Here is a 20,594-nt window from a genome sequence, read left to right as displayed (position 1 = left end):
GAGAGTATAGACAGTACTGATGTAAAAGAAGGAATAACGCGCAGTTTAAGGGCTTTGTAATGCGGTGATGAATATCTGAGCTTCCCCTCGCGTATATATTGTCTTTTCCCTTCATTATCATATTTGTACTTGAAATAATAATTTGTAGCTTCTTGTTCTACCTTGTCAATAAAATACCTTAATCACTGAATAAATTTTGGAGCCTCTTAAAACAGATTCAGACGAGAACATGAGACATATTAGAATATTAGAATTACCTATGGAATGCATAATGTTGATCCATAAATTCGTATTTGTACATGAAAAATACCGATGTTATGAGAGTGGTTGCGTTAACACGGCCTTACATCGAACTGTTTTGAGGCCTGTTGAAAGTCGAGCTCTTTAAAGTGTGTCAGAGCTCGCAATCTGTGTGCATCACGACTATAGAGCCACGCCGCAGGCTGTATGCGCGGTAATAATGAAAAGCAAAATAAACCGATTTTCCTTCTGGCATTAATCATGACTAAATGGTGTGATGTTTACTTGAATCATCGGTGATTATGGAAAATAAATTCCTAGCGAAAAAAAAGGAAAGGAGCTTTTGTGTATTGGCTTTTTATATATAATACAGAAGATGTAAGAATTGCTTGTTTTCGTATACAGGGGTGGTGTGATCAATGCGCTAAACACCGACGTATAATGCGACGCCCTTTGTTTTGGGCGTGATCATCGAAACGAGTTCTATTCCTTTAAATTTGTTTATTGGTCATGTTGGTGCCATATTTCGTGTTTATATGAACTTAATAAAGAGCAGCAGACTGTAACTGTGATTAAGTAGAACATAAGTTAACTCGATCAAGGGAGCGTTTAATGAAAGGACATGTCAGACGTTTTATCCGACAAGTCCCATTTCATCCGACAGTTACCATAGTAACAGTCCTGCTGAGCCAATCAGAATCAAGGATAGGTGTCAGATCTCACAACATGCGGACAAAAATGTTGATGAAGCTGTCCCCAGCATGTCGCATAGTTGGTAAGGATTCCGAGGGTAGTCGAGTGGTACATGGTAATTTGCGTGCGTGTGTGTGTGCGTGTGTATGCTTTTATAAAAATTGATATCTAGGGTATGCTAATTTCAATAGAAAGAAAGGAAACTTTCTTAAGAGAGAGGGCAATACCGTTATACATAGGCGTGAATCTTTGCGATTGTTATGAACTAATTCACCTTCAAAACAGTGAATGATACATAAATACATAGGTTTATACAACCACAGTCAGGAAAGCATAATTTTCATTAGTCATAATATGGAAGTTTCCTCTTACCTTTAGTGACGTATCTTGACGTGTGTCCAAGCGTTTTTATCTGTAAGAACAATAAAAATGAACATTACGGAAATCATCCCGAGAAGAAAGATGAATGAAGGAAATAATTCTTCGTATGTTTTTAAAGACTACGAAACTTTCAATTGGTACAAGTTACAACCAGTTTGGAGTGTAAGGATACATACTTTCTTAAACAAGGGAGGGGAGAGGTATAGATGCAGTCGCATAAAAAGGCTTTAAAATCTTTAGAAAATACAAATGTTACTTCGTAAGTCGCATCTTCCTAATATAGGACGAGAGGGTTATTCAAAGAAAAAAATAAAAATTTATATCAACAAGAATTAAAGTACTATTACAACCAAAACTAATATCTACTCGTGATAATTATACTGATAGTAAGGAATATTGATAAAATCAATACATATAAAAGTATGTTTAAAGAAGATTATTATTATTATAGCATAAAACTATAGCAACATTGCACGAAAAGTCCAAAGATGTTCATGTTATTAAGATGATGAACTTGGAAAAATGGCTTTGATATAACTTTCACCTTTTTTTTATTGCAACTGTGTACTACTTAAAAAAACAGCAGACGATGATAAAGAGTCTAATCTAAACCGCGTTTTCCTCTCAACCTGCTCAAGCTTCAGACTTGTTTGGATAACGATTTCCAAACTTGCTTCTCATTGCGGTAGAGGAAGATTTACTATAGATAAACTTCCAGCGGTTTTTTGAGAAGTATATGTGCAATATTGAAGAATAGTCGTGGCTGAAATCATAAGCTAAGTATTCATACTTCAGATGAGTTATGAGAACGGTGAAATGTAGTTGGTTATGCTGAATGAGTGCGAGACTTTGAATTTCATTTAAAATGATGGTATAAGCGGTCGAAAACACCATCGACCACCAACACTTACGTGCATTGTCTAGATTCGACAATAATTATGGTAATGAAAACTCTTTTGCTTTTGATGGTTATAGATGCAAGTACTTATCTAAGTCTATGAAATAAAATATCAAAGTACTCTCACTGAAAAAAAAATGTAGTTTTAAGGAAACATGTTTTAGTTGATAGTGAGATATCTTTTGGAGCTTTAGTAAACCCACCTTTATTTAAGGTAGAAGCACGCTCTTTTACTCCTTTTCGTTCAATGCGAATTTCAAAATCATGTCCCTTTCTATTATCAGCCCTATAGCCTATTTCTTTCACCCCTCAAAGTACATGAAGAAAATTAAATATTCTGCTTCATAAGAGTTTTCTTTACCCTTTAAATGTCTCCATTCATAACCAGATACCAATGTTTAATTTTTACTCAAAACATGAAGGACCTGCCCCACAGCGCCTTTCGCGATTTAAATAGAAGGAATATAGTTCCTTAAGTGAAACATCTTTTCTTTTTGTTTTCTATTTTCGGGAGTAAACACACGATCGCTACTATAATTTTAATATCTACTGTGTATAATTCAAATGGGAAATCAGTAAAATAATGTGAGCAAGGCAAGACTTCACAAATGTATTGTTAAAAAAAATTGAAATCCATCATAATCGAGACATTGTTACAGAAAAAATTGGAAAAATGTTAAGAAACGCATGCAACTTCATTTTTGTTTTCTTTTTGGTCATTTTCAAAATATCATTCTGAAAGTACTAGCATTCCATTCTACAACGATTTCTCTGGTGCATTTCGCTCGCTTAAACAATAAGACAGATCCGTATATTCAAAAGTAGATAAGAAATTGATAAGAAAATGATTAAAAAAAATATCGCGGTATTTCATCATGATCATGAAGGAGTTATAATAGGATATAATGTTTGCCATAAATGTGAGACATCATGTCATCTCCCGTTTCGAATCAAGCTACAGTCAAATGTACAGTAATAATAAATATTATAAAATTTATCATTGGTTGTATCTGAAATTGTTTTATCATAATTTGTTCCAGCTTTATGTCTGCCAAAAGAAATGTCCTACACACTCTGCACTACAACTTGTAAAAACATTTCTTCGAAAATTAAACATCTTAAATGTTTCAGCTTCTCTACAACACATTTTGTTTTGCGATGTTATTCATTCTTTGCGGTACGTTATGTCGCAGTGTAGCTTGGCAAATTGAAGAAATCGAATTATTTCTAGGCTTCTAAAAAAAATCATCAAATAAAAGAATCATGGGTATACTATTGATTGCTTCTCCTCGATGGTCTCAAAAATTAGGTAAACAAGTTTAGAGCATAAAATATCTAATCAATGATGTCTCTCCGCTTTCACGAAGAAATTCAATGTCACCAAAAAGAAAAGAGAAGACGCAATCAAAATGCCTCGGGGAAATTTATTTTTCGTCTAATGGTTACCAATCCAATAGAGAGTTTGTTTATCTTTTTTTTTGGAGCTACTTAGGGCAAAAAGAAATGCGTGGAAGATAAGGATGTTTTAAAAGCATTTCGCGGAAAAGGGGAGTGAAGTGTTTTGTAAAATGAAACAGTTAAAAAAATCGAAGTTACTTGAAATATATTCCGCTAGCAGCAAAACACGATAAAATTGTCTATTTGCAAAAAAAAAAAACTACGACAGATGGAGAAGCAGTCGACTTATTGAGGCATATCAGAGGTGTATACTAGGCATAAAAATAAAGAACTTTCATTTATGCCATTATTGCTCATTTAGATTCAATTTAAGGAAAATTAAATATCTTTTAATTGCCTTTATTTTTTCATAGAAATGCATAAAAATAAAGTATAGTACAAAACATAATGAATATTGTCGACACGTTGGAAGATACAATTCATGTTAAGACAATTTTTTTTCATATAAAGTATTTCTTTCTTTTTTACTACTTTGGGGTATAGTTTTCTTCACATGACGGAGTGCCGGCGCAAACGATGCTAAATTTTAGATTTTTAACATTTTAATTTGTAATCAACATTGCGTGTACAATGGTCACATCTCCAAACATTAGAGGAAAGTCAATGAAACCTATGTTGCGTATAACAATACATGGCTGCAGTCTATACAGAGCGGGAAACATTTCAAGGAAACAATTCCTGCCAGATATCCATTTACCATATTCGGGTTGAAAGCAACACATTTTGGATCATTTACTTTTCAGACTGAATGAAATCCGCATGCGTCCTCCCCTGTAACCCCCCCCCCCTCTCCTCCAAACGGAAATGTACTTACTTGAAATTCAAAATGATGGAGACGGCGCGCCGTGTTGGGACAAAACTGGTCATTCAAGAATAGTACTACACATGCTCAAATTACAAACTCTTGGCGGGCTGAAGTGGATTCCTCAGTATCACGTGACAGTGTACATTTGTTGCCTCCTTCACACTCTAACTATCAAGAAGAATGGAGGACTCCTGTATGATTGGATGCAAAGTGAAGTTGAATGACCCAGTCAATATGGCCGTTATGAAACCATTATTCATATCCCCAATTTGAAAAAAAGGAAAGAAAACGAAAGTGCGATGAGAGAGAGGGTTGCTATTTGTTTATTTCTTTTTTCTCTTTTAGCTCCTTGTTCTTCTTATTTCTTTTTACTTCTTTAATATATAAGTTTTCTTTCATTTAATCAATTTATATTTTCACATGATAGTAAATGTTTTGATTGTCTTTTGCGATACATTTCTCTTTCTAGAGTATCCCATTTTAGAATAAGATTTTTTGCTTTCGTTGGTGTATCCTGTGAAGTTATTTGAACTGGCATACCTTATGCATTTGTATGTATTTGTATATAAACTTGGCAAAATAAAGAAACATCACTTTAATAGCCTGAATCATTATTTGATTTATTTTAAATCTTAAACCTCTGGCTCTAGTTTCAAAAACGTTAAATAGTTGGCGCACTATTCGTGCAAGAAACCGACACGTTGCGACGATAAAGCCTCACGAGCAATTTCCGAGGTAACAAACGATGCCGACTTAAGAAATGGAAATTCCTTTGGGTTGTTTCCATATAGGGATGTTGTATTAATTGGATGGGTGAAATCCCTTTATCATGCTTGTCCACAATTCTCTAAATGCAATAGAGCTAATCTGGTCCTTAATCATACTTTTCTCCGCGTTAGACGAACTCGCTCATTTTCGAGTAAGATTTGCATCTTTCTACAGTGGATTTAACCTCTTTTTAAAGTGAAAGTGTCCAAAAAAAAGATGCAGAGTTCACTCCAGAAGAAGCCACGATTTACTCTATAAGGACGTACAGCTCACTCCAAAGGGATTGGTTCCTACTTCCACTCTGAGAGAAGTGTGATTAGGGACTAGATAAGCTCTTTTTGCATTTAGAGAGAACGATTAAGATTATTAAAAAGATGTGAGATTTGAAATCCACGCTTGAGCGGCCCCATCTGGGCCATGATCAATGTGATTATATAGGATCTCAGAAGATTGCATTTAGAATGATATTGGACGTTCAGAAGAAGAAAAAAACCCATCATGCTGAGTGATATAAGGTTTGAGGACGAGAATGCAGATGGAAAAGGCGAGAGGGGGGGGGAGATCCGATATTAAAAAAAGAAAGAGAGAGTGAGATGTAGAGGAAAGATATTGAGAGAGAGTATCTCTTTGATTATTGTGAGATCGCATGCAGAATATAAAGTCGACAGTTTTTACAGTGGAATAGGATAAAGTCTCGCTCACTATACCCCGATAAGCCAATGTCCTCTCCAACCCATTCCTCTTTTTTTAGAATTCACTATTTCCATTATTCGAAATTCCAAATGCAGTCTCCTAAAAATATGCTCGAATGTTCCCCTTCGGAGGCCTTATTCGGTAACACAGTGATGAATGAGATCCATCCTTACAGATGCGGTAACTCAATTTCTCTGCCCTTTCCCACATCCTTATACTTTTTTCTATCTCTCCCTTTCTCTCTCTCTCTTAATATCACCCCCCCCCCCTCTCTCTCTTTCTCTCTCTCTTCTCTTACAAAAAACGAATAAGTTCTATTTAAGATGCGACAACTCACTTACTACAATGCAATGACCTTTGGCTAGCCATATAAAAGTCGATAATGTTCCAAGCCGAATACATAATGTGAACATTTCCCTCGGTCATTATCCCGAACTCTCTATTTATTTTATGCCCTTCCTGTGTCTCTCATCGTATTACAGTAATAAAAGTTGGATAGGTTATCTTTTTTAATTTTACATTACTTGATTTCCCCCTTTTTAAAGAAAAATATACATGTACTTAAAGCTGAAAAGCCACCAAAGATTGTAAACCAATGGTTTAGAAAAGATGCAAATCCTTTTAGATAGAACTCGCCTTGAAAACGTGGTAAATTGCAGGTTTCGTGGAGTGGGGCAAGATTGGATTTATAACATGAATCAGATTGAATTGAACTTAGTGGCACATCATTTGCATCTGCTAATAATTCTCTTAAAACAATTTCAGAAATTAATGCAAAACATGTGAGGAACATTTGAGGATGAATTAAATAATGCACAATTAAAAAAGGTAAAACACTTTATGTACAAGTGATGAGAAAAGATAAGAATTGTTTAAAAAGACAAAGAAAGAGGAAGAGAGAGGGGGAGAGATTGCATGAAAGATGAATAGAAGGATGTTGAATCTCAATATCATGAACCACATTGAAAGACTACAGAAATGAAGATGTACCATGTGCTGTTAGAAGCCTTCAATAATATTCCGTCTAACCTTTACTCGACAGCTCTTTAAAAGGTGAAGTTGAGGAGTCCCGTTTTATTCAATCACATTGCTCCACTTGTCTTGCTACAAATGCGGTGGTCGGTGGTGATGTGATTTTCATGGGTAATCAACTCCATTATCTGTTATAAATCTCACGAATGCGATGCCGCATTTCCGGAATGCACCGTGGATAAGTAACGACGTTTGCATCAAGATGTTTGATTTTTGTTCTGTTTCCAGTACAGATAGAGCAGGCATAATCTTACTTAATTCTCTCTTTACCATGTTCACTCCTTTTATAAATCTCATAATTTTTTTTATAAAATAGTAATATCTAATTGATTTGATATTCAACATATTTTGCAAAATTTAATCTGTTTTGTGACAGTATAAATTGCACATGCATAACCCAAAATATTGAGAACCCCTCAGATGTCAACACCGTATGTCGTGGAAAAGACACGCAACGAATTCCTGTTTACATTAATTCGCACTCTTGCCATATTATAAACAAACGAAATACAAATATCTGCGGTTATGAATATTCTGGAGTACTTCTTCGGGCACATAATTATTTAAATCATGATTAACGAGCTTAAATAATGAAAAGGATTAGAGAGAAAAAAAATGAATACTGAAAAAATGATACACTTGTAGTGTCGTTGCCGTTTAAAACTGGCAACGCAGTACAAAAAAAAATGATTTTTAAAAACAGTTGAGAACTTTTCAGTATATTAATAATTTATCATTTGTTAATGTTGACTCATGTTATGTTCATCTTTTATTAATTTCTTAATATATGAAAATCAATAGGAAATTAATGATAATTGCCAATTTTGGGATAAAAAGAGATTTTTACTTGATGAAAGCTTGCACTTTATGGGTTCAAGTATTGCATTCTGAGAAGAGAATCGTCAAAAGCCTAAGTACTTCAGGCTGGTATAGTATTTAATGTGACTGTATAGAAATGTGGCTTTAAAACCACTATGTCCACATCTACCGTAGATTGTACTACGTATTCATAATAGCGTATAATTATGTGTCTATATGTAATCGAGTAGGATTTTTATTTAAAGGATTCGAATTCTTACATCATTTGTATATCTTTTTTATCACAATGGGGCAGAAGAGAGAATAAGAGAGAGAGAGAGAGGTATAATATCAACGATTTATAACAGCGATGGTCATGGAAGTCATAATGACAATGCGAATGAAAACACTACGATGATGATGGTGATGTTCATAGGTGTAATGATGATGATGACGGTGATGATGATGATGATGATGATGATGGTGATGATGATGATGATGGTGATGATGGTGATGATGATGATGATGATGATGATGGCGTTGATGATGATGGCGTTGATGATGATAATGGTGGTGATGATGATGATGGTGATGATGATGATGGTGATGATGACGGTGATGATGGTGATGATGATGATGATGATGGTGATGATGATGGCGTTGATGATGATAATGGTGATGATGATAACGGTGATGATGATAACGGTGATGATGATGATGATGATGATGACGGTGATGATGATGATAATGGTGGTGATGATGATAATGGTGATGATGATGATGATATGATGATGTTAATACTCATAACAGTGGTGATAATGAAAATATAGTGATAACAATGTAACGAATAGGCTAATATAAAAATAGCTTGTACTGCTAAGAATAGCAATAATGATAATAGTCTTGAGAAAACTGAAATATGAAAACAAGAATCACCATTATCATTTGAATATTAATGTTGATCCGACAGAATAATTTTTATTCAATTCATAGTAATAAAATAACATACATTTAAGAAGCGGGGTACATCCGTCTGCGCTATCGAATATTTTTTTAATCGTTAAAATTAACCCCTTATCTAAAGACTGCAATGTTTTAAAAAAAATGAAACCTTATTTACCTCATGCCTGTAAGAAATTACCAAATACCTTTGATTCAGTGCAAACATCTCTAAGCTCGAAGTAAAGGTCGGTACCTCAGGAAAACAGAGAGAGAAAAAAATGTTTTGAATTCTCGATCGCCATCCATCAAAGTGGGCTTAGCAAACAAACAAAATAATGCCTTAGGGCTAGAGTCATGTTTCTTCATTATAGACAAAATTAATCTTCAAAGCATTCTCGTCGGCTCTATCCCCCTCTCTACTCCCGGTCTCTCTCTCTCCCTCCCTCTCTCTCCATCTCCTTCTCACTCTATATCGTTGCCTTTTCTCTCCTTCTCGCTTCTATCACTCTTTCTCATTTCCTTGTTCTTTGTCTATTACTCTCCCTCTCTCTTTCTGTTTCCCTCTACCCTTCTAACCGATTGTGATTTTTTTTTCCATTCGTAAACACCTCCAAACCCCCCTTCTTTTCTAAGCGTTCACTGTTCTCTATTCTACTACTTGTGTCACAATTAATATACAGTAGCATTTACATGATTTATAACATAATTTAACCACTTAAATTTGCATCTGAGTCGATGAGAAAAGTATATTTTTGTTGACAGAGTAAAGATTGGTAAGGGATGGGTGCTGAAGTGGGATATGTACTAAACAATTCATTTTACTCCGTGCTTCTTTCACACGTTCAGAGCTTTTGAAATTAAAATTACTGGACGTCATATCTTATTTAAATACAGTAGCACATAGTGATTTCAAAATCATCTTTATTTCGTGATTCATAATCCGTAATATTATCATGTTAGGCAGGGCCCTCAGTGATAACAGTTTTCGGAACTGAAGTGGCTATATATCCTGGACGAAATTGCCCACATTGCTTTACGAAGACTAGCAGGTAGAAGTCGAAACGTCTTGTTTGCTTCATCATGCCCCATCAAGTGACAACATTTTAATTTTTTTTTAGATATTTCTCCTACCACGATGATCAACATATTCCGGACTATGTCGTTATCATCATTGTTATCCTTTTTAAAAGTTTTGTTCCTCGACATCTAGTCAGAAAAACCGGTTGACATCGAAATTTGTCCAATGACGACTTTTTATAGAAGCACAACAGGGTCAGCCTACTTAACTACAGTTTCAAACGCAAAAGCGAGATGAGTGATGTTCGGTCACACCGGTAAACCTGACGCCAGCCCGACCGAATATATCACGTCATATCCAACGACATACCATCGCTCGGTTTGGAGTCTGTCGCATTGGTCTGACTAGAGCATAAAAGGAGAACATTCAGTGACGCATCTGCGGATAGCAGGTGCGCCATTTTGTACTGTAATTCAATTTTCGGGGATAGTTTGGAGGTTGGCCGGTTACCCTGAGTGCAGACAGTGTTACATGATGATGTGATGTACACAGTATGTGACGGGGGATCCGCACATACACTGTTAACCTAATGATGGGCAATGGATGAGACGAGATTAGATTAGCAGTAAGGCGAGTATGACATTTTGAGGAAAATGGAGACTCGCTATATAGTTAGTCTAAGGATAACCATTGCTAGTCACTAACCCGGGGAGCATGGAGTTACAATTTCCGAGATTAAAAAAATCCTGCACATTGTATAGGAATTACTGTTACAGCGTATGACCGTGATTTTGAAGTATATCTTAAAATGGCACGTAACAATCTTTATTCCTCTTTGAGTTTTGCTCTTTTTTGCAGATTCACCCGAGTATACATACAGGGGCCACATGACTATATTAACAGTTCACATGGGGGAGCCGTGGTGTAGTGGTTCTGACTCTCGCCTTGTAAACAGAGGGTCGTGTGTTCGAATCCCACCGCGGTCTGGCGTCCTTTGGCAAGGCGTTAATCTACACTTTGCCACTCTCGACCCAGGTGCTAAATGGGTATCCGGTAGGATGTGAAAGTCATTGTAGCTTGTCCCGTACTGCGTGCGCTTCACCGGCGACTGACTGGAATACTCCCCAGAGAGTGGAGGATGTGCACACATTGTGTGCGGGAATGACTGATTGAATCCGACGACCGGGGTAATAATATATCTGTAAAGCGCTTAGACATGTCGTTCCGATGGATTAAGCGCTATATAAAAGCGGATTATTATTATTACATTGGACACTGAGAGGACAGATGACACATGCACCAAAGAGCCAATGGAGGCGCACCATGGTAATTCGGTAGGGGGAGCTGAGTCCCGCCCTAATATTATCTCGTTTTAAGTCAAAGCGGGTAGTATACACTACACACAACCCAGCGGAGGGTGGGATGCCTCCAAGACATTTTGACATATTTTAATGAAAGTTTTTACAAATTTCACCAAAGTGTGCACGAAACCCTCCAATTGCACTTAACGAAATGCAAAAACGCCACAATGACAAGCTCCGTCGCTTAGCTCTCTCGCTTTTGGGTTTCTTCGAGAAAATGTTAACCCCCCCTGAAAATAATTCTGTGTTCTGCCTTAAGACACCATGTGCAGGCAACGGATTACAGCCATTTGGGTCAAGCCCACGAAACTTTTAAAGAACTATTTTCGTGGACGAACAAATATATACATGTAATATTGATGGTTATACGTATACACAACTTTGATCTTCCACCACGCTCATTTTGGCGAGTTTCGTCATATTCCATAATAACAAAGATATCGGTTCGCCAGCTAATCCGAACAAAGGACAGAAATACTATCGTCAATATTGATTGAGGAATATAGCGAATGAATTGATGTAACTAGATAATATCTGATAGAATAGATCGATAGCAACGTCCTACTTTAAAAAAAGGTAGATTTTTGCCAGGATATTCCAATTGAAAATATACCTTTCACCGCGTTTGACATGGAAGAGGATATACCCTAGCAAGTGTGGACTAAAGAAGGGCTGCAAATATATATATATATATAAAGTGTACAACAAAGTGTACTACCCGCTATGACTTAAAATGAGAAAAAAATTATCTTTAGGTCGTCCGCTCCCCTACTGACTTACCGTGTTGCGACTCTATTGGCTTTATGTGCATGTGCCATCTTTCTATCTCACTGTATATAGGCCAAATGGTTTAAATTAAAATGTTATATAGAGCGAAAGTGGCCTCTGTACGTATACTCGAATGTATCTGCAAACAAAGAGCAAAACCGACAGAGGAATAAAAGATTGTTACCCGCCATTTTAAGATATCCTTCGATATATATATATATATATATATATACAAGGATAGCATTCATATATTCGCATTCATATATTCGTATATATATATATATACAAGGATAGCATTCATATATATATATATATATATATATATATATATATATATATATATATATATATATACGACATTTTTTACAAACAAAAATTATATGAATCATTATCCCTTTGTAGCATGGTATAGTTGTAGTACATCGAGTAAAAATTGGAGCTTGGAATCTTAAGAATTAGAATTTCAAAACTATAAGTCCGATCACACGAGCCAATACTATATATTGGAAGTACACTTTTAAGTAGAGAAACAGTGAGCCAATTTTTTTGTTCGACACATGTTTTCATGTATGCGAACCGGCGATTAGCTGAGGCATTTTCCTCTTGTAATCGTACGTAAATTGTTTAAACGTGTTGAAGAATACGATGCCTTTATTAACCAGCATCAGGGGCGGATCCAGGATTTTCGAAGGGGGGGTACCTTTTCCCAAGTAAAAATTTAACTAGCCCCCCCCCTAAAAGAAAAAAAAACAGGGCGTCACTTGTGTATGAACGATATATATTCCCAGTAAAAATATTTCCTGTGACTCTCAAAAGGGAGGGGGGAGGGTCACATTTGTGTATGAACGACATATTCACATTAAAAATATTGACTATGATTCTCAAAAGGGGGCATCCACGGGCCGGAAATGCCCCCTGGATTCGCCACTGACCAGTATATCTCATTAACAAGCTTATATGGAAAGGTCAATTTAATTTGAATATACTAATTGGATTCTCAAATAAATGTATAATAAAGAATGAAAAGAAACAGTTGGCATTAGAATGAGAAGACATAAAGTTGCATTTACCTTACATGCAAGCTGAAATTGAGATACACGCAAACTCACAACGAAACAATAAAGCCGTTGAAAATAAAAGAGGATTGCGATACAATGCACGTGTTGCCCGAAACCATCCTACATGCCAAACTGATCAGGAGAATCCGAAGCGCTATAATTCCACAGTCGAGATGTTGAAATTGTAAATTTTCGAATGTTTCTCGAAGTTCTTAAAGTTTTGACATTCACGTGTGTATACTACGCGATACATGCATCACACATAAGAGGCACTAGCTAATTCCACAACAAACGTTCTTTTTCACAAAAAAAAGAATCCTGCACATGATAAAAAACAGCCTCCATGATTGACTCTAAATATGGTGTCAACCAATTACCGCTCATTATTTAATTTTGGGATTAACGAGTCCAAAGATAACTCTAATGGGACAATGATGATCTTGATGACGAAATCAAAGTCTTAATGGTTTTATCATTAGTTTGCCACAAAGCCAATGGGGAAGAGATTAAATTGTATCTATATACGTAACTAGATCTAGCGTTAACCATATAGTTCTGGGAAATCAATAAAAGAATTTAAATGTAATTTGCCACTCGGTCTACACCTGTTTGGTCCACTTTCCGTTTGGTCAATTCCCACAAGGTCTATTCTCATTTCGTCGATGACTAGATCATCTACCAACACCTTGGCTCATTTAGCATTTTGGCTAAATTTCAGCTACATGTGTACCCAGTGTCACACTGTGTGTGCCACAGTGTGGACAACAATGTGAAATCACCTTCACACTGTTATATTTGAACATTTCAACAGTGTGAATCACATATTCATATAGTCGACCATGTGAACACGCTATGAACAGTCACACTGTCGAGGTGTCCACAGTGTGAAAGTATCTTCATTTTAGCAGTGTAAATAATATCACATAGTCCACTATGAGAACACACTGTGATCACACTGTGACACTGTGTTCTTATCAGCAGGGACGGGCTTTTTATAAATATTTTAAAAAAATCATATGTTATTTATACAAAAATAGATTTCTAGTAGACTTCGGACAGGAAAGTATTAATGCGCGTGATGTGCTGTTTGTATTTTCTACCTGAAAGTTTTTCACATAGTCATGATAGTCCTAAATATTATCTGACAAAACAACAGGTATATTGTGTAGTATACAATTTTTATTGATGATTTCCCGCACGCTGAGGTCTAGAATAAATATCCATACTATTTTTTTTTTTAAACTGACATTATTGTCACACTCTATGCCTTATGTTAGTGACTACATATTGATGAATCTTGCTCGATTTCCTAATGGCTTGTTTTACCACGGGGTACAACTCCTACCGATAATGAAAAAAAATTGATAGAATTACTCTCGAGGCGAGGAATACCATATTTGATTTTTCTTTAAATTCAGGGAGTTTACTTTAGGGAACCAAAAAATCTAATAATTGACAGAGAAGAAGGACCATGCACTTAACATCAAGACAACTCGTTCATATACAGCAAATTTCTCCTCGGGTTATTTGCATGAAGATGAGGTAAATAATTTGTAAATGGAATGATTTTTTAGGGGTAAAGGGATATTTTTCAGCAGTTGGCTTATTTCTTCGTTAAAGTATATAGTCTTGGAGAGGGTCGATGAGGGAATCTTTGTATTCCTTATATATTTGATGTACGACTGGCCGTACACAGAATTGGGGCTAGGGGGCAGTTGCCTCCCCCAGAAAGTATGAAAACTTACATTTCTTTACTGAAAACTTTCACAACAATCACCAAAAGTGGACACAGAATCCTCAAATTTCATTTTAGACAAGTCAAAAAGCCCACGTGACAAAGTCGGTCGCTTCGCCCCCTCGCTTACGAGTTTCTTCGATTTTTTTTGCGTCCTTCCCCTTCCCTGTCCCCAAGAAATTCCTGCGTACTGCTATAGAGTACGGACATAACAAAGATTATCAACATCGATGCTGTAATTTCTATGAAATCGATAGGACGAAGAATCGTCACGATTGACACATACCATGCTGAAGTACGTTCGTATATATATACTCTAAAAAAATTAGCCTTAACCAATAAGGGAAAACTAAAGCGAACATATAAAAAAAATCACCAAATGAAGCGTACAATTGAAGTTCTTTTCATATCTACATGCTTTTAACCTTCACCGTAATACCCGACATAACATGTTCCCTAATCGCACAGGTGCAAGATGCATTTTTACTCAACGTTTTAGTGCATTTTTTTGTATTATCACAGCGACAATAAAACAAAAACATTACTCGATCTACAAGAGCATTTTTTTAGACAAAAATGTTTCAGACAAAATGTAAAATCTCGTTTTTTTTCTTAATCAAGTTACAAGCTGACAGCTTCTTGCTCTGTTCATGCAGCTGGTGTGTAAATAAATTGTGCAACTGATGCCATCAATTAAGAGTGATCCTAAAGGCATTGCCAGTCTCTTGCCAAATGATTGAACCTCCCATTTAATAGAACATTCTTTACATGCATAAGTGTTTGAAAAAGTGTCAGAAAGAAGAATGTAAAAACAACACTGCGTCTTGCAAAGTTGAAACTCAAACCTTTAAGAAAGAACAAAGTTGTGACACTAATTCTAAGACAAACAATGTCACTTTGATTAGGAAAGTTCTTTCACGTGGTACTGGGGAGTTTTCGCAATTGCAACGGGGACAGATTCAAGGACACAGTAAAAATATTGAAGAAGTTCGCCATATGACAAAGAAAAGTCAGTCTGTGTCGAAAACTGGTGAACCGACACAGCAGTTTCGTGCTTAGTTTCGGACCTGACGAAAAATAAAAATAATAGTAAGTCGTTTTTCCAGAGTCCAATTAGTCGAAGTTGCTGATCTTATTCACCAATTATCGACCTAGACTTCTTGGTCAACCCAGGTGAGGTAACTGGGTACCCGGTAGGAAGAAATTCCTTGAATGATTGAGCGCCTTGGCAGCTCAGCTAAAGCCGGGGTAATAATAATAGCAGGGCCCGCTGGTAGAAAAGTTTTCGAAACTGAAGTGGCTACCCTGGGTAAATATACCTATATTATTTTTATTATTGGTTATATACTTTGTCATGAAGTGAGTTTGATAATACATTTTCTATATTCTTAAATCTGTCCTGCGCCGTGGAGAGAAAATTCCCGAATTACAATAAAGTTCGAAAGTGAAGTGAGAATCCAAGGAGAGCAAATAAGTCATCACTCAAATTTTAATTCGCACACCATTCTTCGATTTCATGATGAATTCGTCATCTTCATGATCAGGGGAGCGTTTCATCAACATTTCTGTCCGACAAGTTGCCAGACCTGACAACTTTCCTTGATTTTGATTGGCTGATAAGCATTGTTACTATGGTAACTGTCGGATAAAACAGGACTTGTCGGATAAAACGCCCGACAAGTCCTCTCATGAAACGCTCCCCAGCACGCTATTCTTGAAGACACAAGGAATGTGATACGATGGGACGGGGTTGAGCTCTATTATGTGAACAGTATAGTCGACTTTCAAAATATCATAGCTGTATCATGAAAATATCATTCAGCCAAAGTTCTACACTTTAGCAAGTGATTGACCTTCCGATGCTTTGGGGAACCACTATAGTGTTCATCAACACGTGAATGACCTGAGCCCCCGTATTACAAGGATTACAATAGATTCAAATTAAACTCATAATCATATTGCGGTCACTGGCGAACAGGTGGGGGATGCTTGGGGGTACTTGCCCCCCCCCCGAAAAAAAACCCACGACCAAGGAAAAGAGAGAGAGAGAGAATGGGAAAGAAAGGGAAAGAGAGAAAGTGAAATATGATATCATTTTCTGAATGTTATTTCAAAATTTATCACAAAATTTGATTTGTAGTAAAAATGTAGACATTCGCTTCGCTCGCTCGCAACTTTGTTTTTATCAATTTTACTCGATTACGTCATATCTCATAGTTTTTGGCTCGTTACTCCACTGATTGCGATAATTCTAAAAGCCCTATATCTTAACCACTTAATTTAGATCTTTCTCGATTTGAGTTTGGTTTTAATATTTATCGAAACTCTTTAAGTTTGGCCAAGGATACTCCAAGTCAATTAAAACACCTACCAAGGGCTTATTCAATTGGAGCTAAAATGACTTAAATAATAATAAGTCACACTATTTTTTTGTTCACTTTGTGTTATATGATAAAAATGCAACTCATTGCATATACTTGTTACATATTTTGTGACCAGTCATTTTGGGACGCTGTTGTATTCCCAGTTTAGTGGCCTAGTTCTTTATATGATCAGCGTTCTTTTAATTTCCCAAAGGTAAGAAATAGTTACAAGTTATATGTAAGGTATACGCATGCAGCTTGTACTGGCCCTTCTGTGTTGAAAATGTCATCGGTATACTCTTATAATCTTATTGATATTGTTACTTTATTGCATTTTCCCTTTTTAAACCTCAATATCTGAAACCTAAATTGGATAAAAAAGGAGAATCCGCTTCCTTTCTTTTTGCTCTATTCCCATCTAGATAATGGTTATGAAGTATATTTTCGTATAAAGGTAAAACAAAACAATTGAAAATGAAGATCTTCCCCGGTAGAAAAAAATATCTCTCGCCATGTTCAAGCGCGTATAGCTTTGAGACATGATTATACAAATAGCCATTATCGAGCATTATTTGTGCTGGTGAAATTCTCCCTCGGGGGCACGAAGGAAAAATAAAGTGGATCGCATATTGTCGACCGCTCTATTTCTCCGAGCAAAACTAAATATAATACATATCTTGTCATCACCATGCCATCAAGATATATGCAGGGATCAGAACAAATAGGGACGATAACTCACCAGGTAAAGTCTGTTTTCACCTCACACCCGTTGCTTATTTTTACAAGAATCATCAATTTCATTATTTTTTAATGGGGTAGGAAAAGAACCTTGTTTACAATGTTTATACACTGTAAAAAATGAAGTGCTAATTTAGCACTTACAGTGCTAGAGTGACTGCACTAATGCTGATTTTCTAGTTCAAATTTAAACTAGAAACTCAGCACTCGTAATGCAGTCACTATACAAGCATGTAAGTGCTAAATTAGTACATCATTTTTTGCAGTGTACTTCTTTCACGTTGGTTATTTTCCTAGATATTATAATTTTCTTTTTCTTTGGGGAGTGGACATTGTTTATAATGTGAAGTGGTCTTTGTCTCTTTTCACTCCATTCAGTTAGGTATTAATATTTCCAAGATGCTATTTCTTTTGGGGGAAGGGGGTGGGGGAAAGGAAAAAGAACATACAGGAAGAAAAGTGTTCTTTGTCTCATGGATTGAAGTTTAGGATGGCGATTGACAAAATTTTTAATCAATTTGTTAAAAATATATAATAATAAGGCGACATACAATATCAGGAAATGTATTTCTCAATAGAGTGGAGGAATACCAGTCCTGGCAATCACTCGACAATGTAATTCTTATATTGAGGTAATTCTTACGTATCGATCAACATTTTCAATATCTTGCCAAGGTTAATTTACGGCAAACGAAGAGGCCAATGGGGGATCAGCCCCACCCACCTACCCCTGGAAAAATTAAAAATGTAGAAAACAATTGAAAAGGGTGCCTAAAAATCAAGATTTTCTATATTTTGTTTTCACATTTTTAATAATATATTTGCCATTTACTTAATTGATTTTGTACTCACAATTTTGCATTATCAACTTATAAATCATCAATCCCTGTGCAGGCCTATATCAATCTAGAAATATCACATATAATTGAAATATAGTCCTATTTATCTCTCACGTTTCAAAAAGCACAAATGAGTTAACACATATATTGTCATTATAAGCAGTAAATTAAGAGATTGTCATTGTCAATTACAATTATCTGTCAAAAAAATACATGCATGTTAAACCAATACGAATCTTTCTTCGAAATCAGTTGAACAGCATCATAAAAACAAGAGGACAAGTATTGGCTCAGTGGTCAAGCAATGGTGTTGAAGTCGGTTAACTAGGGTTCAAACACTTTTAACGCGATCGGAAGCTCTGGCGGTTGGTGTGATATCATTTTATAATTTTACCAGTATAAGTACTTTTTTTGCCAAAACGAACATTTATAACCACTCATGGAGGAGGGGGTTGCACCAATATTATCAATGCAAGGTGGGCTACATGATATATACTTGAAGTAGGTACATGCAAATGGATACAAACCATTTTGAACTTTGCAAAAAGAAAGGAAAACCGAAATTAAAACATAAAAAGAGCATCTGTGACTTACCAAAGGTGCACAAATTAACCAATATTATGAAGTAATGAAGATAAAGCGGTGGTATTCCTTGGAACGGAGACAGCCTATGGCCTCTTTCGTCGTGAATGAATGTAATGATGAATGAACTGAACGTGAATATACCAATCGAACTCTCGCGCGCCCAACTATAAAGAGTTAATAAGTCACAATATAAATGACACCTGCGCTTTCACATTCGTACCCCCATGCCAGTTCCTTTATTGATCATTATTGCCCATCCCCTGCCTTCCCCCCCCCCTCCATCCCAATCGTTCAGCACCTATTAATCTCGATGAACTTTTAGAGTTGCCTGGGAAGCTAATGTTTCTGTTAACCTTCAATTGTTGATTAGTTTCTATTGTTTAAGGCTTTACTTTCTTAACACCTTGCCTTCAGATCCCGGGGGGCCACTTACATTGACGAGTGGATACCAAGCGCGACCAAAAAAATAACACGTAAAAAGGATGTCTTTTTCACGATAGGGCACGTTACGTACGTAACGTGATAAGGGTGTCAAAACACAAAAGTAATGAAAATAGGGTATCTATTTTGCTAGGAAAATTACGTGTTTAGGGTCGAATTTGCGGGGATGATGAAACAAAATTAAAATGTTTTATAAAGGATGTCATTTTTGCCTCAACACTTCGTGTTTAGAGTCCGATTTTCGCGAGGTGTAGAAGGTGGGATAGTACTAAACCAACTACGGTACTGTAAAGCCGACGACCGAAGGATTCATTTCAGGGAATATTTGTCAAGAGTATCGTTTTGTTTCCAATACTTGTTAAGGATAGGGTTTTACACGCCAATACTTGTTAAGGGGTGCATTTTCAGAATATGGAAATTACGTGTTTAGGGTGCTTTTCGAGACCCATGGTCGCGCATGGTATCCACTCGTGAATGGAAGTGCCCCCCCCCCAGGGCTTCAGATGTCCTGAAATATATATCCAATAATAGTTAATAGAGCCACAAAGAGTAAATTAGGTTGAAACTTATATGAAGCATTATGTTTTCAAATTAAGTATAACTACACGTTAGGGTATGCCGGAGGAAAAGTCTAGGCAACACCCCCTCCTCCGAAAAATACAATATTAAATGAATGAATGAACAAATAAATAAGTAAATAAATAAATAAATAACAAAAACAACGTATGAATGTTATAGCTTCCTCCCTATTCCGTTAATAATAGATAATAATGTGCTAAAGAAATAAAGTAAAATAAAATAAATAAAATATATATCGTCACAAAATTGTATTTTCGTCTTTTTTCGATCCCCAAATCAATATGTTATTACGTTTTATTTTATAGGATTAAGATGATTACAGGGAATGAGTTGGCTACATAAAATGAAATGAATACTAACAAATAGGCTTAGTTCAACACTGCTATGAAAATGCCAACCGA

The 20,594-nt window shown here is 36.1% G+C and overlaps 1 long non-coding RNA gene across 1 annotated transcript; it reads right to left on the bottom strand.

Annotated features, from left to right (window-relative positions):
• Positions 1–1,285: 1,285 nt before the first annotated feature.
• LOC121424509 lies at positions 1,286–19,365 on the bottom strand. Its single transcript, XR_005971394.1, has 3 exons — positions 19,183–19,365; positions 4,485–4,666; positions 1,286–1,345 (listed from the first exon to the last, which is right to left on the bottom strand). It is a non-coding gene; the product is annotated as an uncharacterized LOC121424509 (long non-coding RNA).
• Positions 19,366–20,594: the final 1,229 nt, after the last annotated feature.

This window comes from Lytechinus variegatus, chromosome 11, assembly GCF_018143015.1.
Source record: "Lytechinus variegatus isolate NC3 chromosome 11, Lvar_3.0, whole genome shotgun sequence".
Classification (NCBI taxonomy): Eukaryota; Metazoa; Echinodermata; class Echinoidea; order Temnopleuroida; family Toxopneustidae; genus Lytechinus; species Lytechinus variegatus.
Note: the sequence above shows the minus strand (reverse complement) of the source record. Positions and strands in the feature narration are given on the sequence as shown.